The following is a 14,491-nucleotide window of genomic DNA, read 5'->3' as shown; positions in this document are numbered from 1 at the left end:
AGACAATCAAATACTTCAATACATGATAGGAAAGCATTATTCATTACACTAATGAAGTGCATGATAAATTGTTAGCTTAGGTCATTCAAAAGAACTCAAAAGGTGAGATGTGATACCATGCGTAGAGAGATCAAAGGTCTTCTGCAAGGCTAACACCTCCCATCTTTAGTGACCAGAAAGCATATTCACTAGAAATGGTGAGTTTGGTAGTCTCAATATATTCATCAGAAGTTCCCCAAACTGCTGAAAATGTAGTGGGAATGGGTTTTGATAGGAAATTCCATCTCTTTGGAGGTAAAACTCAAAAGTACTCAGCATCAAATTTGCATTATCCCTGATTCATTCCTAAACTCTAAATAAGATTTGTTTTCTAAATCCTTGATCTTCATCCTGCCTGTGGTATTGAAACAAAATGGGAAGAAAATGCTCTATATTAGACCAGGGATCTGCATTTAGCAGGAAACTGCGTTCTGAATGTTCAGATCACCCTTCTTGATTATCTTCCATCTATTTTTCTCATTTTCTGACATATTGGCATTGCTTCTAGGGTTTCCTACAGTGAAACATTAACTTGATATACCTATAATCTGTGTCTTATTTGTACTATGATCCATTTAGTCTGGAAAAATGCTCTGTATCAGAGCATTTTCATGCCTTCCTTAGATATGCAGGAGATTACATCAATTTATTTCTCCATATTATATTCCACACAATATTATAAATGAAATATCAAATAATTGTCAATGTATATATAAGAAATAAATTTCATTAAAAATTGATTATTGTTATCTTATTTTACAGAAAATTTCTTATCCTTTAAATATTCAAGTAATCATAATATTTTTTTATACCTGTTCTAAATATGTGGTTTAAAATGTAATGAAATTTAAATTTCTTAAATTAGAGTATTCTATACTTTTGATCTGTGGGCTGGAAGTGATTAGTGCTAAAGGACTTCCTGTAACTCAAACTTTTCCATGTCATTCTTCAATATTGCTGCATTTGCTGGGTGAACTAAAGGAAAACTGTTTCTGAACACAATTTTAGGCACTGGATTACCAATCAGTACAGGCTGTATTTGGGCAAGATATTTGCTTTATTCATTTTTGACTGTAGGAGGCCTACTATATTGAATTATGTAGACACTGTCAGAATCCAAACCCATCTTGTGAAATAATATTAGTGTGGAGGAATAGGGTCTTAGATTCTGCTGTTTACAAATTAATCTGGTTTGGTAGAAGAACAAATTTTATAGGCAAGTCTTCAGGTAAAAAACTGATTCCCCATTAAGAGTATTCTGAAAAATGTAAAACACAGTTTTACTTTAGCTTAAATTCTACAGACTCTAAGGTCTGAAGAGTGCTTATAAATCAAAGCATCATTTTGCATATTTGAGGAATCTGCCTAATGCCATTTACATACCTTTTCTTTTCTTTTCTTTTCTTTTCTTTTCTTTTCTTTTCTTTTCTTTTCTTTTCTTTTCTTTTCTTTTCTTTTCTTTTCTTTTCTTTTCTTTTCTTTTCTTTTCTTTTCTTTTCTTTTCTTTTCTTTTCTTTTTTCTTTTTTTTCAGCATTATTTTCATGCCTTTCTCTGAGAGTCTTACCACAGCAGAGTCTGTATATTAAAATTTATAAATCTTTCATCTGAGAACAGAGGATTTTTTAAAATACAGTTTTAAAACATTTACTACCACAATTTGTGTGGTCATTCCCTCCCTAATATTCTAAGAAATAAGAAAATTTCTTAGATAATGCAGCTGTCTTAACAACTTTTTTAAGATGATGCTGGAATTGTAACTGGTAGGAGAAGGTCATTGAAAAGCATGTAACATAACATTCTGAATAATTGTAGAAGTTATCAACACGAAGAAAAAAGCAATGTATTTGAAACTTCTAAGATCTACCATTCATGAAAATTGTAAAGAATATAGCAGAAATGGAGGAAAAGTTGTCACAAAGCATAGTAAGTTTTGTCATTTCATGTGTATGCAAGAATATTTCCTTAGGTGAGTGTACTGCATAGATGAAGCCCTCTGACACTGCATAAAAAGGTACACAAGGAATAGAAGGATGGCCTTATTACCTAAAAATACTAGCACTGCTGCGTGTCAGACCATGATGTGACAGAATATATACAGACTACTGATTTCCAGGAAATAATAATGGAGCAAAATATTCAGGTTTGCTCTTCACCCCAAAGCAACACTTAGCTGAATGCTGGTTGCAGATGTTTTACATGCATTAGATAATACACTGTAAGTGTTGAATAATATTTGGTGCTAGTGTTTGGGAGTAGGGTTAACATTTTCTCTAGTAAATGATTGTGTCTGGATATCTTTTATTATGTGTAGAAACTCTGAAGCCAATGTGTACGTCGGATTACTTTAAGCTTTTTTATGCTAGCCTTGTATCATTGAATCTAGCCTGAGAAAGCTTACAATTCCTCATGGAGGAACTTAGTGACATAACCTGTTGGACAGGAATTTACAAGACATCTGGAGTAGTTATGACCTCTTGAGGACATAATGAGCTCTATCCCTATTTGTCTGTGTTTCTGCCTTCCAGCTTTGAACTTTTTCTGACATTTCACGTTTTTATACTCTTTCATATTCGACCTACTGTTTACTGAATTGTTCCAGTCCTTTGTTCCTTTTCCGATATTTCTTGTCTACTTGGGAAAAGCTAAATTTTTTCTTAGCAAACCCAAACTCAGATGGCTGTGGTCTGCAAAACCAACTTTTAGGCCTTGTCACCTGAACACTTGGCTTTCGGGGAAATAAAAAGGGGGAAATTGATCAATATTAGTTTGACCCTGCAGATCTTCATCTCCAGCCCTTCAATTATTACCTTTGCTCTAACTCTGTAGTAATTAGCCAGACCACATTTCTGCCATGCTTAATCTGCTCTTTATAGCATTTCCAGGTAAGAATTGATAAAGTTGTTTCATTGATTATTGGGCTGCATGGTAACACTACCCTGCTTCATCTCATTGCACATATGAATCTTATGGTTTATGCCCAGGAGAAAAATCAGGTAGTGGATGTCACCAGCTTCACTACTACAGACGCACTCCTCTTTTCTTCACAGACATCTCAATATTTAGATATTTAATTATATGTTTAGGGCCTTCTACTGCCAACTCACCTGGCCTTTACATGGCTTAAGATTTTTTTCATAAACAGCGTTAACAAGAATTTCTGGCCCTCCTCCATCTGATTTTAAATAATTCACATACAGATTTTTTTACTCTTGAATTTCATGCTGGCAATATGCCTAGTAGTTCTAAAGAGTCTATACACTGATGTTTATCACAGGACGCCATTGAGATCACAAAACAGAATGGATTGAATTTCATCACCAATTAATTTCAGAAAAGATAGTCACAAGCAGCACTTCAAGCAGAGGCACAGAGTATTTTCTGCTGCTAATTTTGATGTTAACACCTAGGGAAACATATAGTTCTACTTTTATAACCATTAATTATGTGCTGAGAATTTTCAGAGAATCTTATTTTTTCCCAAATGCTTTCTTTCATTTGATTAAAACATCACTTCGTAGCAGATGTACTAAAAATTTTTAAGGAGCATATTCTATTCCCAAACTGGCTCTCCCATGTCCCCCAAAAATCAAACAAGCCAAACTAAAAAAAACCTCAAAATCATAGGCTTAAAACACTTGGTTGTTCTGAAAACAAATGTGTTGATTTATTTTGTTATTCTTTTTAGCTTGAGATGTGTGGTGTGCTATTTCTAAATAAATGGTGCCATAAGACAAGCATATGTTGTTCTATATCATGCACTGCAGGTGCTGCAGTACAAGGTTGCATAATGTGCCACCTGAAACTCACAGAAGCAATTTTCTTTAAAACACCAGATTGTGGAGGCCTAGCTCATGCTGATAAGCACCTACTGACGCAAGCAGTTCCATTAAAGCCCCTCCTTTCAAGTAAGTGAGAACTTACATCACTAAGTTTTATAGGCCATCTCTGAGCTTCCAGTATATTTTGGCATTAAAAATCACATACTGACTCATATATTTTTACATTCTCTATCCATATAAACTATGTAGAATATGAAAGATGTTGGCAAGAGTTTAGGATTTAAAATGTTTCACACAGTAATATTTATTAGATTAAATCTTATAAGTGTGAAATCCAAAAGACCTCTCCAGTAAGTGCAGTCTTTTACTTATGCTAACATTGAACTTTATTGATATATAGGTCACATAGTCTTTTAAGTAGACAGGACTTACATATACTTGCCATATATCAAGAGCAGTCTTAGGCAGATGGTAACAGTATCTACAAGGGAAGGCAGGTAGGAAACTCATGGTGGGTTTTCTGACCCAGACATGTAATTCAAGTATGTATTATAAAATACAATACTTCTCTATTTATAGAATGTGGAATTCTGCTGTGCTGCCTGTGATAAACTGTTTTAATCTGTACTGAAATTATTTCTGTTTAGCTCTTCTCAAGCCTGCTGCTTTCAGAATCTGCTTTTCAGAATTCCTTGTGATAGAGACCACTGCAAATTTATTTGGCATGACATGAATTTGCTGGCTACGCAAAAAAAAAAAAGGACAATTCCAACAATACTGTTGTGGTACTTGGTTTTGCAAATTTTCTCAAACCACCTATGTAGACAATTGTGGAGAAAACTAGACCTGATTTAGATGGAATTGGTAAGTTAGTTGTCAATTGTCTAGACTGAAAGCAGTTGTGGTGGTTTAACACCAGCTGCAAATTAAACTCCTACTGCTCCCCATTCCTCACTCCTTCCAGTAAGAGAGGGACAAAGGCAGAGACTATGGGTTGTGATAACAATTTAATGAAAGAAAAAAGCAGTGGAATAAGAAATTCACAGTAGCAGCAGTTACCTAATTACAAAAGTATACACAGAGAGAAGGTGCTTTACCTACAAAAAAGGTGTTTACCACCCTTATTTCTTTCCACATGGCTGCTGAGACAAAGACAACGTGGCAGCCATTCCTGTGCCACCTGCTCCATGTGGTTTCCACAGACAAAAATTAGATGGAGGCTGTTCCTGCATGCTGTGCAACATGGCTGCGAGGACAAAGGCAAGATGGGGCAAAGGGGATCCTGTGGCTAGCGGTTCCCATACCTGAGCCTCAGACAATGTAAAACAATGATGGACAAACCCCCAAAAGCTCCATTGTCTACATCATGCTGCCCACTTTTCCGAACCGCTGTGCTCAGTTGTGGTTCTAAGTACTCGGCTCAGCTCATCTCTTTGTACTTTGTACTTTGGTCTGCCGGTATTTCACTCCCAACATGTCACTGGTCGTCCACTTTTCCCCCTCAAGTGCTTCAACTCCACTGGCTGTGGGGCACACACAGGGGGTTTGGACACACGGCCAGTGGTGGTTATTTTTTTTCCCTTTAAGTGAGGCATGCACTCCAGTTGGCTCAGGCTTGCCGCTTTTCTCAGAGCAGCATCTTGGGCTTGTTGCTTCTTTCCTTCAGCACAAGTCTTGAAAGTGCAGCTTGAAGAGAAAGGAAGGGGACCAGCAATTACAGCAGAAGACTGGGTCTGCAAAGGCTGATCCTCACATCTCTCCACTCCAGAGAGGGAAGGAAAATGATTGACTGATTGGGGTGCACTTGTGCTTTCTTCCTGAAACCATGACCCCCATCATTAATGTGGGTGGTGTAGAACCACAACCTAGCCACACCCTGGTGCTAAGCTCCACCCCTCCCTGAAAACAAGACTTAGGAATCGCAGTTCTGGAAGTTATTTTCAAACTGAGGGGAATGCACAATGTGAGCATAGAGGCATAATGGTTGTAATCTCAAATAAGGCAAACAGACTGAGGTCCATTACTAACAGTAAAGCTGTTAGTAATGTAAGCATTACAGAGGAAATAAAGAAAAATTCCTCTAGATTTTTCTCATTGTGTTTCTAATGAAAGACCACTCAGCGTACGATCATCATATCAAATTGTCCAAATGTAATGCAGAACAAATATTTTGTGCATTGCCTTAACTGTAGTATTGCTTCTTGGATGATAGGTTTGCTGTACACAGCTAAATTTTGACAATTGTACAAAGGACCTTATGCACATGCTTACATATTTGTAGATGTAAACACATCTTTGTAGCACTGTATGTATAAGTTGCATATATAAATATAGATCAAGATCTAGATATAGATGATATAGATATAGATGATATAGATATGGATGATAGATATAGATGATATAGATATAGATATAGATATAGATATAGATATAGATATAGATATATAGATTAGATATAGCTATAGCTATAGCTATAGATAGATAGAGATTAGATATAGATGTAGATGTAGATGCACACACACACAGACATATATTTTGCTTTTAGGGGACTTCCCTGTCCAGCCATTCAGGAACCAATCTGGCAGTCACTCTCACACCACCTGAGCTGGGACCGAGGTGCACATTCACCCTACTCAGAAAATCAGATCAGGTTTTCCCTACTGGATCTACCCTAAGTTTCCCATAGCAGAGTCTCAGACATCTAGATCTTATGATGACATAACTAAACAAGAATACAGCACAATAGCAGCATAAGCTGGGTGCCTCCAAGGACAGACTCCAAATAAAGGATTCCCTGGGATTCTAAGCACAGGAAAGTCTGGAGTAACTGGCTGCTGCTCTGAGTGGCCAGCCTCCTGGCCAGCCCCAGGTCCCTGGGCGCATTTTTTATGGAATGGATTTGGCAGTTCACATCCTCTTGCTTCAGACTCAAACTCCTGCTTGGGCTCCTGCCCCACACAACTCACCCTGCCGTTCACACTTCAGCTTGTGCACTATGTTGAATGTATTCCTCAAAAGTGCATAAGTATTCATAAATATATACATAAACCTATATTAGATATGGAAGATAAATCACCTAAGTAAACCTGACTGAAAGTTGGGTGTGACCAAAAGAAACAAGCTAAAACCATTAATTGCATGCTTGTTGCAATATTTTGTTGGTGGGTGATGCAATGAAAATAGAAACATCTTCTATTCTCAGTCTAAATTTTTCCTACAAAATAAATTAAGGGTGTGATCATCAATACCATTCTTGGTACCACATTTAGTTCCCGGAAGATGAGTGATTATTTCGCTACTTTGCACAGAATCACATAATTATTAAGGTTGGAAAAGGCCTCTGAGACCATTGACTCCAACCTTTGACTGATCACCACCTTTTCAACTTGACCACAGCAGTAAGTACCACATCCAGTTGTTTCTTGAATACCTCTGGGCATGGTGACTCCACCACCTTTCTGAGCACTCCATTCCAATGTTTAACAATCTTTTCTGCATAGAAATTACACCTGATGGCCAACTTGAACCTCCCCTAGAACAGCTTGAGGTGTCTTCTTGTCTTGTCAGTAGTTGCCTGGGAGAAGAGACCGACCTGGTCTACAACCTTCTTTAAGGGAGTCATAGAGCATAATGAGATGCCCTCTGAGACTTCTTTTCCCCATGATAAACAGCCCTAGCTCCTTCAGCCACTCTTAATCCCCTCATCCAGGCCATCAATGAAGATATTTAACGGGACTGGGCCCAACACTGGTGCCTGCGGGACACCACTAGTGAACAGCCACCAGCTGGATGCAGCACCATTCCCCTCCACTCTCTGGGCCTGGCATCCAGCCAGTTCTCAACCCAGAGAAGGGTTCTCCTGTCCAAGCTGTGGGCTGTCAGCTTTTCCAGGAGAGTGCTGTGGGAGACAGTGTCAAAGGCCTTGCTGAAGTACAGGTAGACAGAGCCTTCCCCTCATCCAGACAGGTCAGCTGGTCATAAAAGGAGATCAGACTGGTAAGGCTGGACCTGCCTTTGCCATTCTGGCCAGGTCTGATCCATTGGTTACTCTGTATGTCCCATGCTATCACTCTCAAGATGATCTGTTCCGTAATCTTGCCAGGCATTGAGATCAGGCTGAAAGGCCTGTAGTTCCCTGGATCCTCCTTCTGGCCCTTCTTGTGCATAGGAATAACATCAACCACTGTCTGGGACGTCACCATTTAGCCAGAACTGATAGTAAATTATTGAAAGAGGCTTAGCAAGCTCTTCCACTAGCTCCCCTAGTATTCTTGGATGAATACCATCTGATCCCATATATTTGTAACAGTCTAAGTGACACAGTAGGTCACAAACTTCTTCCTCCTGGATTTTATGGGGTCTATTTTGCTTTCTCTCCATGTCTACTAGCTCAGGACGTCAGTTACCCTTGAGTGTAAACAATCTTTATAATAAAGACTAAGGAAAAGAAGGTATTAAGTACGTCGGCCTTTTCTGCTTCTTTGCTGGCAGCGTGCTCCACAGTGTCCAATAAAGAATGGAAATTTTCCTTGGCTCTACTTTTGTTATTAATGTATTTATAAAAACACTTGTGTCTTTTAAAAAAGTGGCCAGATTGAGTTCTTGCTGAGATTTCATCTTTCTAATCTCTCTACATGACCTAACAACATCTTGTACTCCTGAGTTGTCTTTTTCTCTTTCCAAGGTCATACACCTTCTTTTTCTGCTGAGCTCCTGGTAAAGCTCCCTGTTCAGTCCGGATGGCCTTCTACCCAACTTGTTTGCCTTTTGGCACATGAGAATGTTCTACTCCTTCACAATTTCTTTCTTAAACATGTCCAGTCTTTCTGGACTGTTTCCTAAAAGAGTCTCTAAACCAGTGTCCTGAATATGCCAAAGGCTGCCCTCTGGAAGTCCAGTGCTGTTCTTCTATTGAATGCTTTCACAGATGAAATGTATTTTAGAGTATGCCATTTTCTTTATTTCTATAATTCTCTTCCTTCTTCACCAAATAGGGAATTTAAAACAAAAAACAAAAACAAACAAACAAACAAAAACAAAACAAAAGCATTTTTAAAAATGAAGATTTGGGGTCCCTTGGGACTCTTTTTTTCCCCCACTGTATTATAAGATCAAGTAGCCTGTGACACTCTTGAAAGAAAGATTCTGCTGTAAGTTGAATGTAACACTGTTTTATGCATGTGTTAGAGTGTTCTGTCCTTACACTCTGAGTGTCAGGAGTTTGTGACTCTTTCTATGTACAACATACAGACAAATCCTATTTTTATGAATTTCATAGCCTTTCAAAGAGTTAAGGGCATACCCTTACTTTGTCCCAACATGACACTAGAATATGATAATCTCATCTGCATCTGATGTTCCTAAGGGCAGCTGCATTTTCTGTTGTACCTACAGCCACAGTGGCACTTGTGAAACTAGACATACTGTGAGGCTTGTGGTAGTCAAGGAATTTGACCACCTAAAATCTGATGTAACTAAACAAATGAAAATGCAAAACATTGGTCAGTCATATCACTTTTATGTAGATTCCAGATGCAACAATCTACCAGTAGAGTTTATGTGCCTGTGATTTTTGTGAGGACATGCCAAATTTGGTGGATGGTTGTTGATGAGTCTGGGCACCTACTCCCAGTAAGCACATACAAAAACACACATATACAATACATGTTTATGCACATACACTGATCAGCACTGACAAAAGCCATAGCACTCTTGCAGACACACAAAAATAGTACTTATGGCCTCACACCATTTCCCTCTCTGACAGTAAAGAAAAAGGCTGTATAGTGGGAATACATATATGTACATAAAACCTCAAGGTGGTCTCTCCAGCAGCAGGGCTCAGCCATGGTCTTTCCTGTTGCCTCCCTTGGGTTTCAGTTCCCCCAGTGGCTTCTTCCAGGACATGCAAACACCAAGGACACATACTTACCCTTGCCATAGGTATAGAATTCCATTTACAGACACATACACAAGCGTGAACCTCCTGGCACTGGTGCTTCAACATGAGGTCTGTCAGCAAACTACCCCTGCATCCTCCTGTGTTTCTCTCACACCCTTGCATGTACACACACATGCATGCATGCATGCCCACACACTCACTGGCAAATCTCTCACATGACCTGCACCTCCATAGTACCTCTAGTGCTAGGCTTGGAACCCTACTGCCTTCAGGAGCCAAGCCCTCCAGGTGCCTCCTGCTTGGAGATAGCCACAGTTCTATCCTGGGGCACTTGGTCCCTTCCTGTCAGGTCAAGTTACACATTTTCTGGTGATCACAGAATGTCATATGAAGCTGTGATGGCTCCAGGGCTGCCACCATGGACTCATGGACCCTGACCCACAGTCTTCTCCCACAAAGCTCCTTGCCCAGGAAATAGAAGTGGAGATGAGAGAGAAGAGAGGGATGGAATAGGTGCTGGGCATGACCCCATAAACACACTGGTGATCTTCTGCTCACACCTTTCTGGTCCTTTGTATCACATTTTAAACCTCTTTTCCTATGCTTTCTCTGCCTTAGATCACACTGATCCCCAAGTCTTCTTCCTCTGGTCCTTCCACTGCACATCCCCATAAGCCTTGTTCTTCTGCACCTCATGAACTACCTCCCACATATGGGTAGGGATATCTCAGTTTGTGGGGAGATCTGGAGAGGACACCAGCCTCACAGTGTTGGAAGTAACCTGGTCCAGGAACTGACACTCCCTGGGACTTCCTGGGGAGGTACCTGGTGAGTGCTGGAGGTACTGCCTTGGGTACCAACACACCCTATCCTCAACCCTTAGTGTCTCTGGGGTCCTTTTTATGGGTGGAAGGGATATTATGTGGGTTTCCTAATTATTTTTTTCTTTGTGCTCCTCTTTTCTTATGGATATATGCTGTTTTGTAACATAACCTTAATAGTTCTACCAGGATAAACCAGAAATTTTCACAGAATATCAGTTTAGTCTGAGTTGGGAGGGACCCAGAAGGACCATGTTGTGTCCCTGTGCAATAACAATTAATTTATATGCAAAGTGCTTTGTAGTTCAAACATCAAAATTATATTTGAGGATAGAATATTGGGAGTTTTACAATATGTCTATGTAGCGTATGGCTTCACTTGGAATAACAGAGAATGTAATCTACATTGTAATAATATTTTAGAATCATGAATTCATATGCTTCACCAAAATTAAGTCTAGCTTTGACTATCTAGGAGTGTAATGGCCTGACTTCTGAATTTTTTAATCTTTAAATAATCAACTGCAATTAGAGTATGTCCAAATAATACTGAAAAGCATGTTATGGTTTGAGGTACATGAAAGTCAGCATAACAGAGCAACTCATTTAAGATTAATCGCCACTGTTCAGTTGCATTTCTGCAGCTTTAAAGCTTCTCTGTTACCACGCTATTCTTCTTCAACCCTAGCAAATTAAAAGAGAATTAAATTTAGTTAATTCAAATACTCTTTACTTCAAATGTTCCTTGGTGGGTGGCTGCAATTTATTGACTCCTTTGCAAAAGGCAGAAGCCCACATTAATTCCTTGAAGACACTAAGAGCTCAGCAGTTGCTATGAGTTGTTCTATCCTGTCAGCAGCTTGAGCTTCTTCCTGACTCTCCTGAGTGGCAGCTCCTAGCCCCATGCTGGCAGGAGTGAGAGAAGAGTGTTGCATGTTTCAAAAAGAGCGTTGCATATTTCTTCTAAGCTTATTTATGCTAATGCACAGGTTATGGTTTCTTTCCTTCCCCCAAAAACACACATTTCTACAGGCACATTCCCCACAGTCTTCTCACTTTCCTCCAACACTTATTGAAGAAACAGGTTCACAGTGCTGTGGAGTGAAATATCAAAAGTCTGATTTTGAGAAACTGCTTTAACCTCCTGTATATTGGTGTCTTTCTGTGACTGAAGAAAACAGAATCAAACCCTACCGATATTTTGAGTTTTTTTCTTTAAAAGGGCATAATTTTTGCTTGTTGGAATTTAAGAGGCAATTGGCATAACCTACTTTAACATTCTGATAATGGGCTTTGTGTTTATGGGATAGTTAACAGCTACATAAGATGAATAGTTGAAAAGAAATACTCTTGCTGACCAAACTTCTCAATAGATTAGATCATTGTCTGTCTACTAAAGTACATGCTGGGTAGATCCAGAGAAAGTAGTTTGCTTCCAGAAAAGCAGTTAACTTTTGGGGTTGTAACTATCCTTATAAGTAAAGAACTTATTGTAATACAGATATTCTTTTTCTTTCTAATTGCATGGATGATGAATAAAGATTTGCAGACATGAAAATTAAAATTAATCCTTGTAGACAATTGCTCTGGACCCTGCTAGGCATCAAATATATAAGACCTAAACATATATTATTTCAGGAGTATTATTACATGTTTTTAATTTACAATAATTTAGAATAAATTTGTGATGCATGGTCTGTTTAAGTAGAAGCTAAAACATGGCACAACAGATTTGACAAAAACAGCAGTAACCAACAAATTATTACACCTTCAGCTGGTTCTCTGATAGCCTGTGATGTTTAAATGCTGATTTAACGTAAGTATCCACTTTGCACACAGACATTTTAGCTTCTTGTATGAACAGTGCTTTCAGTTCAATCATGCCCTGTTTTCTTCAACACAGTGTGTAAATGACAAGGTGTAACCACTATTATTGTCATATTTTTCTGAGGAAATGTTTTTATAATGTATGTAGACTCATATATGTACATATACACTCATAGATATAAAAACAGAAGCTGCTTCTGCAGCTAAGAGTGGTTGTGGCTGGTATAGACCCATTCTTGTTTCCTGATGTGGAGAAAAGGCCTGAAAGTAACTTATCTGAACTAGAAATTTTTAGATATGCTGTTTGCACAAAGCTCTCAACAGTATAGCTGCACTTATGCCAGTGCAAAAAATGCTGTGAAAAAATGGTGTCAATTCCCAGTAAATGCTGTGAATGCCACTCAGGTATAGTTAGGAACTTGTGCTAAAATCTTGTCCTAATAACATTTTGCATCAAGTGTTTAAAATTCTCCCTCTTATGACATCAAAGGCCATTCATTAAGACACATTCTTGGTTGAAGTTTTATTATAGTTGTAGATTTCATGCCTTCAGCAAAATACAAGAGACACCCATTGGTTCCACTTTATTGTGACAGTGGAAATCATCTAATGAGAAGTTTAGTATGTGTGTGCTACATACGCTTTCTCTCATCTGTATTGCTTGTGTGGAAATATATTTTCAGCTGATACTCTCTCAATGTCTGTACATAAAAAAAAATTCCTTTTCTTTTATTTGAATTAAGATGCCTCAGTTTGTTAATTTTGTTAGTCAACTTTCTTAGTTAATTTTCTTTGTTAACTTTGTCTGGGCTTAAAGCACTATGTGTGACAGTGCAACATTTATGAAAAGTGACATCTAACTGAGGTATTCACTATATCTTGTCCATAAGTCATATCTTCAGGTTTCTTACCAAAGTGATCCTGAGTTATAACCTTTTTAACCTACTGTCATTGCTATTGCAGAAATTTTGGTATTTGACCTAAGAAACGCCATTATGACTGTCAGTGGCTGCAATGTTTTTTTTATGTAAGAAAAGTTAATCTTGTGGAAAAATTGAGCAGCTTATAGGAAAATAAGAAGAAAATATACAAATGCATTAAGTCTGTTTTTTTTTTTTTTTCTTTTCATGAAACATCTTGCAGATACAGCTTTCCCTGGTAATCTACTGTCTCCATTTATCAAAGTAATTTTTTTTCCATTGTACCTGTATACATGTATATGTAGTATACACCAGAGAGGGTGAAGGAGAGGACTCCAGAAGACAGGGAGCTCCTGAGAAGAGTACTAGAATGTTTTTAAATTATCTGTGTCAGAGCTTTGTTTACATGAATAACCCCTACAATGTCCTCCACACACTGAGGGTGTGACTACCTAAACTTAAGGTCACCTCTGATACAGTGAAGCCTGTTAATTTTAGATGAGACTTCTTTCAGAACAGTGGAGTTGTGAGACAGAGCTGCATGAAAAGCCTTCCCTGGGACTCGAGAGCTGCTTTGAGGCCCAGAGCCCTGCCTGGTGTCTGTGCCCCGACCATCAGCCAGCCACTGGCTGAGCAGCACCCTTTGTCAGACCTTGGAGCTGTCTGATGGCTGCAGTCTGGTCTAGCTCAACTTGCTGTGTGGTGGGGCAGCCTCTGTGTGAGGCAGTGTGCTGAGACTGTGCTCCCATTTCCAGTGAAGCACTGAAAGAAGAAATTATGGCTGAAAATCCTTAGTCTGGCTGAAAAAAACCTTAGAAAAATACTGCTTAGAGAGAAGAATTTTGAATGGGTATGTACTGGAAACTATGTTGAGGATATAGAAATTGTTACAGACAAATGTAATTGATGAAAAAATTTCTTTGTTCTCTCTGGCATTGATTGTTACTGTTTTCTAATGTGAGACAGCAACTGAACATTCATATTTGAAACAGTTAATGCCCCCGTTGTTCCTCAGGATCTGATTTGTCTTCTTATCTGTTCTGTCTTCCAATCTCTGATCTGTGTTGCTTATATATCACTTACAAACCCATGTATGTCAAAACAAACTGGCTTAGCCTAAAAATCTGAAACTGTATAACTTCTCTAATGGAGTGCGTTTTGATGGAAATGGCACAACAAACACACAAACAGCTGATCTGACT

This window comes from Passer domesticus, chromosome Z, assembly GCF_036417665.1.
Source record: "Passer domesticus isolate bPasDom1 chromosome Z, bPasDom1.hap1, whole genome shotgun sequence".
Lineage (NCBI taxonomy): Eukaryota > Metazoa > Chordata > Aves > Passeriformes > Passeridae > Passer > Passer domesticus.
Note: the sequence above shows the minus strand (reverse complement) of the source record.